At 41.5% G+C, this 11,987-nt stretch overlaps 1 protein-coding gene across 2 annotated transcripts in view; it reads right to left on the reverse strand.

The window, feature by feature from the left end:
- The window catches only part of LOC139046702 (sulfotransferase ssu-1-like), a 91,231-nt gene extending 80,293 nt beyond the window's left edge, over nucleotides 1–10,938 (reverse strand). Inside the window, exon 1 of one of the 2 annotated variants that reach the window (XM_070521442.1) lies at nucleotides 10,873–10,938. The gene's annotated coding sequence lies outside the window, so the exon portion shown is untranslated. The remainder of the gene's footprint in view (nucleotides 1–10,872) is intronic. The other variant, XM_070521445.1, reaches the window with a different exon arrangement.
- Nucleotides 10,939–11,987: the final 1,049 nt, after the last annotated feature.

The following is an 11,987-nucleotide window of genomic DNA, read 5'->3' on the forward strand; positions in this document are numbered from 1 at the left end:
TGCCCCACTTTGATGTACGTAATATGAATACAAGCCAAGTTTCAAAGAAAGAGACTGTTAGATCACACATAAAGTAATAACACGAACATAGTATGTTGCAGAGAACAGAGTATAAAAATGATTAAGGTGAAATAGTCTCGCAAACAACAGTTGAATATTGTATAAAAATATTTTACCAATAATGCTAATGTCACCTAAAAACAGAGCCAAAAGTGAGACAAAATGGTGTCAATAGGTAGTATGCATGCCTCTCAACATGTTAAAGGCTACGCGCAAACAAGCTCTTCATAATAGAGCGGTTGCTGCATGACTAGCTACAAATATAAAGAAATGGTAGTTGAAAAATGATCCTATCGGGAGAAAATGCTGCTGAAAGAGTTGAACACTGTAAACCCATAAAAAACAACCCTTCGCAAAGAAGATATCCCAGATTGTATCATTTAAGATAAAACTGCTATATAACTAGGCTGTCATAAAGATGAACTCACATTTAACAACATTAGAAGCAAAAATTACAAGTTGTAGTGCAGGAGTTTCTTGCGAAATAATGAAAAAAACTTGCATTGCTCATTTTGTTTCTGTATTGCTTGATAACACTTGTGTTCTAACTTCTAATTATTTCTGATGTTTTGTTTAGCAGATGGACAACAGTAACCAGAAGGTAACGTTCAGTGGTTGTCAAATATTTGAATATACCAAATAGTTCATTTCCGAACATGAATAGCTAGTAAGTAGTATTGAGTTCGTATTCAAAGCGTAAGAGTATTTCCACACACTTGAAATTTATACTATATAATACAAAGCATCATGTAACACACGCGATGACATCACAACTTAATTGTGCCGCACAATGTACAGAGTATCAAAGCTTTTCCTTTTGTGCAATGCTAAGGACTTAGACGTGTACTGATTTCAAGGAACAAAGCTAACGATGAAGCCTATCACAAGACAATAGCGTGAAAATAAATTGTTGAGGGTGCACTTCTCTTGCCAAAACATTCACGCTCCTATAGACTAGGTTGCTCTGGACAACTTTCTAGTTGGCAATGCCTATTCGAATCATGCATGCTTAGCAAGTACTGGAAGAAGATACTTGATGTAAATATACTAAAATGGATTTCTGTTTTGAGGCTATGGTAAGCCGCTTTATCTCTCCTTGAAGAGCCTCAATTGCTGTTTTGTTGATCGATGTGATGCGAACCCGAAGGCCTTGTTTGATGTGAGCATTCGTAAGGTTTATCGAGGCTGCGTCAATGGTCTTTGCCACGGCTTCGATGACTTGTCTTGAGGTGAGTACGTTGTCTGAACTGGTCAGCAAGATAGAGGATTCGCATTCGGTATTAGCTGTTTGGGTCGTTCCAGTAGAATGAGGTTGTTTGACCACTTGCGCGTAGGATCGAGTGTCCCGCGAAGACTTGTTCTTGTCCATAAGCAGCTGAACTTCTGCTTTGAGAGCTTCTTTTTCTATTGGAAAGTCAAACAATGCAGTTTTAACTTCCTGGAAGGTTTTAATCAGTTCAGAACATGTGTCTGGTTGTGCACCTTCTTGTCGGGCTTGATTAAGCACCCTATAGAAGTTTACTTCCTGAGCATGAATGTCTATTACGACTTGTCTGGTTCTCGGTCGTGGTGCATCCGAGTTATCGCCGTTTAGATGGATGATACCGCAGTTGTCGCTCTATCGCTGGGGTGCGTCGCTAACAGCAGTGTGTTCTGGTTGTTTGTTAGTAACTGTGCTGTCAGAGCTTGCTTCTTCAGTGTCTAAATGACGTGGGATGCTTAGAGCCGGATTCTCGCATTTCTTATAGTGATGATTTCCGGCAAACACTACTTGTTCGCTTTCACTTTAAGTAGGGTCTTCTCTTGTGGAGTCCCAATCATCATGGTCGCCCCATGCATCTTGACGGTAGTTGTTGATGGGGAGCGATGATTCAGTTGATTTTTCTTAGTGCTTGCGCTTTTGAAAAAGTCTGCTTTGCTGAGGGGTTTAGGGTTGGCTTCAGTGTCCCTTTGCAGGGCTCTTCCCTGTTATTGTTGGGCATTCGAGGTTCTCCATTGTTTCTCATATGGGGCTTAAGCCTGTTTCACATGATGCGATTTTCGTCGCACCGGAAGTGCGATTTCCGTCGTTTGCGATGAAAATCGCAGTCGCAGTGCTGACCCCCCGATTTTCGGCTGCGACCAACCGGTTGGTCGCACAGTCGCACCGTCGCACCGATCGCTGCGATTTTCCGTCGAAATTGCGCGGAGAGCTGTCAACGGAGCTATTTCGCCGGTTTGTTTTGATGGCGTCTCGCACGAGCAGTGCAATCGCGGAGACGTGGATCGTCGAATTAGGTACGTGCGCGAATTAAGGGAGAATAAAAAACTTGTACAGATTGCATTCTCCTATTGCTATGCGTTTGTTGACACGCTACACAGCAAATGAAGTGCATTTTCACCTTTGCCTCGTGCGCCTTTGCGAGTTGTCAGTCCTAGGAGGTGTTCGATCCCCAGCAGACGACGAGGTCGTCACAATTTTCTTTTGTTGAGTAGCATGCAAAAATCGCGCTTACGGAGCAGCTTGAATTATTTCAACCTCGGCAAGGGCAAATGACAAGACAGCAAAGTACCCGAAGTTTCTACGTTGCGCTGAACGCGGTACCGTTCAGTTGCATTTTCTTGTCGGTTTTCAAGCATGAATTTCCCGATTCATCTTGAAAGCTTATCTTGCCTCTTATTAAATTTGACAGAGCAAAAGTGTAGGCTATCGTAATGAATTTGCTACGGTAGTATTAAATCCGTGGCTTGAATAAAATATTACATGCACGCTAAGTTGCACCTCTTCTCTGGAGATTTTTTTTTTCTTGCACAGAAACCAATAAACATAGGCTATGTTGCGGACTTTGTATCCTTACTGCATCTGTATGAACACTTGCTCTGCAAGGTAATCAACTGTACAGCTAGCAGATTAATTAAATTGCTTGCTATAGAGGCAAAGTGACAACGTACCCTCCAGCATAATTATGTAGAACTCGTGCAACAATGCGAAAAGCAGGCAAACGGCCTGTTCTTGTGGGGATAAAACAGTATAAAACGACACGCTGAAGAAAAGTAAATCAAAACTGTGCAGTGAAGTCAGCCAGTACAAGCAGTTCTTGCACATTCACAGCGGATCAAGTGTGCAGAAACATGCCTTCCATGTTTCTAGTAAGTTTCTAATAAGTTTGTGATCACATATATTAGTGTGTAAATCCATATAACGATATCCGCTGCGATTATTATTTTTATAAGTAATGAAATACCATGCTACTTGCAAGAACATATATCACCCAAGGATTTCAGAACAAATTTCTGCGTTTCAACTATACACAATATGTGGCTTATTCAATAAAAGACCATAAACTGGGCTTTTTTGCCATGACAAATTTATTCCAAACTTTACTTACATACAGGCAAGAAAAAAAATTATAGACAGAAATATTGTTCTTCAATTTGTTCATCTGCCACTGTGGCTATAGCATTCTGCTGCCAACACAAGGCGAGGGGTTGATTTGCCAGCCATGGAAGTCGCATTTCGATGGGAGTTGTAGGTGAGAAAAAAAGCTCTTGCACTTAGATTTAGTTCATCACCTTTTATTGAACCCTTACACTTCAAAATACTATTGCATAGGGGGGCATGCTTATGTAAAATCTAACACCAATAGAAAGCAAAGGGCAGAATTGTAAACCAACCATCTTTCGTGATAATTCGAGTGTGTAAATATTCATTGCATCGATATGTATTGTTCAACAGCACTGCACAAATAAGCATGAGCAGGTGTAGCAAGTACTCTGTCAGGAAGCTGGTTCTACAGATGTATAAAAGGCATGAATGCTCATACTACGTCGCACACATAGCACAAAGAAAACCTTTTTCAAGAGTTGTCCCTTCTGGCAGATATGAGTGGGACATAAGCAGCAGAAACTTTATTGCAGGACATTGTGTAATACTGCTTATGAAAGAGTGAAGAGAGTGAAAAGGCTTTTAACAACAGTACCTCATGCTGCTCTAATAAGAGGAACGATAAGCAAAAACATTTCTGGTAGAGCACTTAAACAGCAACTTTCTGAAAGACAGAAAATTTCAGGTGAGAGTTGGAGGTACATTTGGCGCACACACACCAACAACACGGGCATACTACAAGAAACACTACAGCCTATGGTGTATTACAGTCCATGGGAAAGCTATCTTATACAGAAATCAAGAATGATGCAACAAGCCCTCGACAACACTGCAGACTTTCTTGGCCAGTCTGGCCTCTCGCTTTCTGATAAGTCAGCTCATATGGACGTCGGAAAAAAAAAGAAAGACTAGAATCAAGAACTACCCAAGATTGCACATTGTGATCCACATAGCTGGACAAATATGCCCGCAAGTCAACATCCACAAATCCTCAGCTAGTGTAAGCCCGTGACGGCAGAGCCAGCACGTGGGTGAAACAATTATGCAATGCCTGGACGCAACTTCCACACCTGGTGAACAGAATAATCTCGAAATAATGGGGGTGGACTAGTGCATACTATAGAAAATCGCAGATGCTGTGCTTGTGTCCAAGGTATGGCACGGTATGAATTACCAGCAGCACACAAAAAAGACAACTCATCCAATACAGGCATCGGGTAGTAATAACAGGTCTTTCCAACTGTACCATGCTTGATGACCTCTATGAAAAAGAGCTGACGAACAAGCTCCTAGACGGAGTAGAGTTGCAGCCTGCAGCACAAATTCTTTGTCTCAAGAGCTCAGAACCTCGTCCCAAGATACTATGCCAGCTAGCATACGAGATGCAAAGATGACTACCCCTCCCTTCAGAAACACAACCTCGGGAGTACCTGAAATTGAAACACAACAGGCCCATACCGTGGAATATGGGGGCAAACAATTAGGGCAGGAGACTATATGCAACTGCCAAACACACAGAGGAGGTTGCTAATCATGAAAATGCAAGCAAACATAAGGCACATATAGTACACTCATCTGGCAATACCAGTGTAACAGTAGTATGACACTACATAAAACTAAACGCCATATAAGTGAGTACCATTCCAGGTCTTCCTACACCTAGAAAAGCTGAACTGAAGGCAATCAAAGCAGCACTTGTAGTGCAGATTACACCCTGCATGGATTCACCAGAAACTGTCTGGGCCTGCACATCACACAAGATTGTCGGGAAAATCAGGAGATTGACACGCGACTTGCAAGCACATAGCCAGAAATTAAATTACAGAATACATAGCCATGCAGATATTTCAGGAAACAAGCGGGCTTATAAGCCTGACATAATAACTGAGAACTAGATGAGTTTGTGTATATTCATTATTAACTAAAGTGCTACAGATAGACAACAGACAAGAAAGAAGTACTCGGTGTGTTCACTTCGTTCCTCTCCATCGAATTTCTGTTGCAGTATAGTTAATGAATTCATAAGGCTGCACAGGAGAAGAATGATACCTCTGCCCAAGGGCCCGATCTCACATCCAAATCCACGCGTGTGCACACACACACACAAATGTTGCAAGAGTGGATAGCATGAAGCAGTATCAACAGGATGACACTAGATATGGATGAGGACGAACTTTCAACTGAGGTTCATTTGTAAAAATGTGGCAAGTTATATAAATTAGCACAAAAAAAAGGACGATGAGCAAAACGAGAACAAGGTGAAAGCAGGAGCCAACGTTTCGACAAGTGGACTTGTCTTCTTCAAGGTCCACGTGTGAAAACGTTGGCTCCTACTTTCACCTTGTTCTCATGTTGCTCATCGTCTTGAATTTCCATCTCCTGCCTTCCCCGAGTTTTCCCCAGAAAAGAAAGACATCTTTGAAGGATAGATAAAAATTGGTGCTTGATACAGGCAAACATAAATAAAGATGCTACAGAAAGAAAATATAGAAAAATTCCAAGTGCAAGAAAAAAAATCATTACAATTGCCAATCCTGCATGCCAGCACCTTTCAAGAAACTTTGTTGTTATTGCAATAGACGGACTGACAGCTTGTTTATGCAAGCACATACTTCCAGTTCCATGCCACTGGGAAAAAAATGAGTTTCCTGGAAGGTAGCCACATGCACACTTGATGATCACAATGTTTTTTTTTCCCTGGACTTGTATATCTATATGTATTTTCTCCCTTTCCTGCTTTTATGTTTGGTTTCATCAAGCACTAGTCTTTATCAGGTTTTATTGCTGTACTACTTTGTGGTAACCTTTATAGATCACTGCATTTTCACAATAAACCTTTTAATCAGAAGTTAGCATACCCTGTTCTTACTGCTTCACACTGTACATTCTTGCTACATTGGCCAAATAAAAGATTTTATAAGGTATCATGAGGGCCATTAAAGTGACTTGTTGCAGTCTAAAAAAAAAACGAATAGCCTGGCTGCAGATGGCACCAGAGAACACATAGGACAAACAAGAAAACCGAGGTGATCTAACAACCAAAAGTTTAATGTACACACCGAGTAAATGCTCGCTGACAAGCAATAGACTGAACATGCACAAAAAGGAGAATCAAAAATTCATGTGTGTTTCCCGAGAGGAAATGCATCCATTTCTAACGGAGGCCGTGCTGACAGGATTAACCAGGCATTTTTAGATCTACAGCTTGCGTAATTTCTCTAGGCAGCTGATCTGCACAGAATGCTAGCTTCTTCCTCTACAATGCACGCTCAGATGTGGAGAGTGCATTGTAGAGGAAGAAGCTAGCATTCTGTGGAGATCGGCTGCCTAGAGAAATTATGGATGTTGTAGATGCAAACACACTGGGAGAATCTTGTGTCAGCATGGCCACTGTTACACTTTCAGAGATGGATGCGTTTCCTGTTGGAATCTGTATGGACACACATCAGATCTTGCTTCTGCTTTTTGTGTAAATTCGGTTTATTGCTTGTCGAACAGCATTTACTCGGCATGTTCAATAAACTTTCATATATTAATACACCTCATGATCGCCTTGGTTTCTAGCAGAAAGGTGTTCATTCTTTTTACAGTGAAGCTGTATATGCCTAGGCGAAACACTCATGGTCCGATCCCAAAAACCCTAGTGTAGGGGTATGAGCCATTGTTTAAGGGGGTGTGAGCCATTGCATTCGTCTTGCATGATGGACGGCGACATTTCTTTTTGGGTAGACAGAAATGCTTATGCATTTCAAACATACATTTATCTGCGTATTATTGCAGGGAAGGAACACAGAGGGCGACGGGGTTAAGACAAGATCATGATGTCATTATTATCTCACAGCAAAGGTGTGGTGGGCCATTGGCTAGACCGATAGTGACGTCGTTTCTCTCTAGCAGCAGAGCACGCGTGCAGCAGTCTCTCTCCGACTTCCCAATAGGTTCGAAAATGTGTCCCTGTATTTAATTAAATGAAATGTGCAGCCCCGGTGTGTCACTTCGTAACTGCAGTGCATAACTGAGTCATAAACATTATGATTAATGCATTAAAAAACACAAGTGTGCAACATAATTCAGAAAGACTTTGATGGACCCGCTGGAATACCACAATGAACCACTCATTGCACTTTCCATGATAGTGATCTTGCAAAGTGCAATGTGTGGCATTCCAAATAAACAATGTGATAAACCCAAGCCAAACATGTGCATAACCTCATTAAGAAACACAGACATAACCAATAATATAGAAAGACTTGAATAAACCATTGAAATTAACCCAGTGATAAACACCGGGGCTGCACATTTCAGCTTTGCTGGTTTACTGTCTGTACAGGGTGCACGGGCAGTAACTTTTTCTGTTATTGTTTGTTAAGTATTGTATAATGTTGTGCCAGTAAAACACCGACTACTTGGTGCAATGTATTGGCACTGCTTTTTTTGATGTTTTTTTTTATGTTGTGCCCTTCTTCCTTCTGTAGCTACTTTTCTATTCCCCCTCGCATAATACTCCAACCTTGCAGCCTGCGAGGTATATAAATAAATATGTATATAAGCACATGTCATTCATTTATCTGCATATACCTCGCATCATTTCTTGCTCAACAAACGTCACTGCATTGATGTCTCGCAGCGTGCATCTACATTAACTGCCATTTGCGTTTCGGTATGGTTTGTGAACAGTGTAATGCATAAAAATTACATTACATTAAGGTTGTGACCTATGCGGTGCATAAGCAAACCTTGCAAAAGATGACATGTTGGATTGTTGAAAATAAGACAAATTGTATATATCGCAGTTACTTTAACAGTATTTAATTGACCACTTGACAAAAACTTCACTTCGCATAGATTCCAACACGTACACTGAATCTGCAGTTTTCTTCTTTGCTTATTAATGCAGTCGTTACTGCATGGCCACATTGTAGATTTGAAAACAAAGTGAAATAAATTTGTTTGTTGCAATATAACAATATGTGTAGATCACTGCGATTGTAACACAAAAACTTGATACATACATGCACACTATAGGATGCAGATAAATGCTCAGGACAAACTCCAGAATGTTTGCATCCGGATACTTATGAAAGTGAACAGTTTCACTCCATGGCTGTCAATGAGAGGGAGAGAGAAAACTTAATTGTGTTCGTAGAACAAAAATGCATTGATAAGCTTAGACATATAGTCATTGCTTAACACTTTCGAAATGAATAATTATAGCTTGCTATCGACATTGAAGCAGCCTTTCGACAGCAAGAAAAGGAATAAGTTTCTCCAGCTCTGAACATTGAATTGCAGGAAATGCAAGCAGGCATAAAATTCTGCCAATACAATCTGTTTAGGAATACCAAATTGGAATAAACACTGAGGCTTGCATTTGTTCTTTCTCTGGCTGAGCAATCTAGTTTTAAATGACTCCCGTAAACACGTCGTAACAATGTTGATCTAATACAGGTTAAATGCATGACTAGCTTAAGAAATCCGGATGATTGCTATAAATTACAGTGAAGAAGCTATAATATCTAATAACATTAATAATATAATAATAATATTTATTTCCACAAAACAGGCTAACCTTGAGAGGCGTGCGAGGCTGAGCAGAAAGCTGAAAAATTCTACGGCAAGTCCGCCTGCCGTGGGCCTACGATCCTGCGTTATGAATAGCGCGTATTGATATGGTCTTCTTGTTAGAAGTTCCTAGTATACTACCAGCGCGAGACACGGGACAACAAAGTGGACGAGAAGCGTGTCTTTTAGAATGCTATGTTACAACGTACAGGTTTTTACAAAAGTGACGGTAACTGCTCGAAACATTTGATGCGTCGGCTTTTGCGCCTTTAGAAATATTTAGAGAGGGCTCCCATATATACATTCGCAGCGCGAGCGCGGCGATGGACGAACCAGGCTAGCGCTAAGGTTGAATTTCACAACACAATTTTCATTCCACGTCGTAATCACACAGATCGTTTGAGGCTTCGTTCAGGGGCACACGCGGGCGTTCGGGTTGGTGCTTCTTGTTGCGTTTGGCGTAAGAATATGGCTAGGAGCAGGCACCACATATGCGCAATGACGGGCAATATACACGCATCATTTCTCCAGAAGCTGATGCCGAGCACGGGTAGCGCGAGGATCTTGTTGGGCTGACACGACAACTTCCTGGCAGCCGAATTCCGAATACTGCATATACGGTGAGGGTAGCTATATGAACTTGTCGATAGGTCATCTTGTATATTGTTGTAGCGCAGGCAGAACGAAACGGTCATAGAAGGTAGATAAAATAACACACAGCGCTGAACCATAGAATAAAGAATCGCTGAACCACCTGCGAACAGCTGTTTACCATTGTTTACGTGCGCGATGTCGCACTGAACTACAGAAACCGCCGTCGCGCACTCCGAAACAAATGTTAACTTCAACACGTTTTTAAATTACAAAACAAGCATATTATTTGCTCCTAATAAAGAAAAGTCAACAATATTATAAGTTAAACGTTTTATTCATTACAATAAAATAATTGTGCAACGTGTGCCATGAAACCTGGCAGTAAGCAACCCTGGGAATCGCACCAGTCGCATTGTTAAAATCGCAATCATGTGAAATGGGCCCTCTAAAAATCGCTCTGCGACGCGTGCGACAGCACCGATTTTCGTCGTTCCAGTCGCAGCATGTGAAACAGGCATTAGTCGTTTGTGCGCTCTTTGATTTGGATGACTTCCCAATTTTGTCGTTTTCGAGCTTGTTTTTCCTCTGGTCGGAAAACTTTTTTCTGATTTTCCCCTGTCAGGGTGGCTTCGCCACTACAAGGAAAAAGTTGTCTGTGTTCTGCTGGTCGGCAGGGGTGTTGACTCGCTTTGTGGAGGTTGATGGAGCCTAGGGCGCATATGGAGGGGTTCTTAGTTCAAAAATGGCTGCCCCCATGGCTGCTGATTGAGCACTTTGTGAAGGGTATTCAAAATGGAAATTATCGCTCTTCCACTGAAAGTAGTGGTGAACTTATTAGCGGTTACGTTGGCCGGAGTCTCAGTGGGTATGTTCATCAGGAGATTATTTATTTATTACGAGTGATTAAGCTGGATGGGTTCGGATTATGTGACCATGTGCTCGAGGTGCGTGAAGTGGCCTGGTTGAAGGGGTTTGCTAATTAGTCAAAATGCAGCTAATTAAGCATTATAGCTTTAAAATAATGTTGCAGTTAGGTAGCCTGGAGTGCAAAGATTATGTTCCGACAGTTGTTATTTCAGATTAGTGTAAATTTCTTCGGATGGGAAGGGATTTAAATGGAAGTTTTTTATATTTGTGATATCAACCATGTTGCTTCCACATGGTAGTGATTAAAACCGGTGTAATTAAGTGACTGTATGTGCTACTCAGATTATTTATGTATGCATTTGGTCCTGGAACATTCGCGAACAACTTCCCATATTTGAAAAGGGGATATGAAACGGTGTACTCACCGTTCTTGACGATCTTTCGAGGAGCAGGTTGCACAAGGACCCAGCCGCGTCGCCGCCTGGTGGCAGTAGTATTGGGCCGGGCGAACAGTCCTAATTCTGAGGAATGTGGTATTCCTGGGACGACAGAACACCTCTTGCGCGCTGCCCGCGATTTCATGTACAGAGAAAATTAATCACTGACGTATTGTCAGAATTTGTCGTTGGACCATTAACTGAAAAGGTTTTATTGGGACCTTCGCCTGATCCTCGTCATGAGCCTGGTAGTCTGAAGGCACTCAACAAATTGTATGAGAGCAGTCTCGACAACAGACTTTGAAGGGTCTTGGAGTGTGAAAATTCTCACTACCAACTTCATCCTCATAATCAACAACTTCTCCATTCTATCTTTTTTCTCCCTTTCCCCATCTACTAAAGCCGAGTAGCAGGTGCGAACTTTGACTCAGGCCGACCTCTCAGCTTTTCTATCATAATAAATACCTCTCTCTCTCCCACAAAATACTTCTGTATTGTGTTTTCGTTTCTCTCTTTTTCCTTTTTCTGTCATTATTCGCATTCTCATTTTCCTTCCCCTTAAAAGGTAGCCAACCGAAGATAGCCTCTTGTTAACTTCCCCGTTTATACTTTACCTTTTTGTTCTCTCTCTTGGTTGACTAGATTTATTCGTTTGATGCGTCACTGTTGGCACTGTTGATCCACAAACAGTGTTTTTCTTGGACCATCATCCGTTTTGAGCATATGCGATGTGCTAGTTTCATTACGATCAATGTTGTGTCTGACTATTTTTGCTGTTGGAGCTGTTATTACCAGCGTGACGACTCAGAAATACAGGTCTACACATTGTCACCATACCGAGCACAATATATATGGCATACACACTAGGCACCCTCGCTATTTTTAGTATTACTTGTGGCCGTCTGCGAAAGAAAAGAACTGACACTAACGCCCTCAAAAACAGCGTAGACTGCCAAGCTTTCCATAAATTGCCGAACACTGTTTTTTAACACACTGCATTCTCTGAACTAGAACGCCTCCACATACTTCGGGTGCCCAAGATGCTTCATTCCCCAAAGGCAAAAGTTTTACGCTTTACAAACTGGAAAATAACTTTAAACCAT

This window comes from Dermacentor albipictus, chromosome 7 (assembly GCF_038994185.2).
Source record: "Dermacentor albipictus isolate Rhodes 1998 colony chromosome 7, USDA_Dalb.pri_finalv2, whole genome shotgun sequence".
NCBI classification, from domain to species: domain Eukaryota; kingdom Metazoa; phylum Arthropoda; class Arachnida; order Ixodida; family Ixodidae; genus Dermacentor; species Dermacentor albipictus.